The sequence below is a fragment of the Fulmarus glacialis genome, unplaced genomic scaffold (genome assembly GCF_000690835.1).
Source record: "Fulmarus glacialis isolate BGI_N327 unplaced genomic scaffold, ASM69083v1 scaffold47314, whole genome shotgun sequence".
NCBI classification, from domain to species: domain Eukaryota; kingdom Metazoa; phylum Chordata; class Aves; order Procellariiformes; family Procellariidae; genus Fulmarus; species Fulmarus glacialis.
Genome location: NW_009208290.1, coordinates 1 through 509, shown reverse-complemented (window position 1 = coordinate 509; position 509 = coordinate 1).

The window sequence follows — 509 nt, the reverse complement described above, 5'->3', positions numbered from 1 at the left end:
TTTCAGAGCTGTGACCCTTTGCTGCTTTATGTGATGCTGTTGTGAGTTTGTGGTTTCTTTGCCAGCACAGAGCAAGTAGGGCTATAAAGTTGCAAGATATTTCAACTAAATGAGAATATTAACAATACTTTTTTTCATGCGAGTTGGTATCATTACAACTCTGGAAAAAAGTAAAGGCTGTGAAGTTGCCAGTGGCTTTCATTTTGCAGGTGTTACTAGAAAGTTTTAGAAAGTTGGTAAGTTTATGGAGCGCATTGTGTACGTGTGACGCTAGTTTCTACTTGAAGATTCAACTCGAAGAAATCGGAAGGTGCCTTGGGCTCATGACCATCAAGACGGCAAGTCGGGTGTTATTTATCGCTAGAGGAACAGACCGCCCCAGCAGCTCCGGCACAGAAGGGCAGCGCTCTCGCCCCGTGGGGGTAGGCCTTGGCTGCCTCCTCACCGGCAGCTCCGGTGCGGTGGGCTCGGTACTAACGCGGTGGCGGGGGGGGAGGACCATGCCCCGG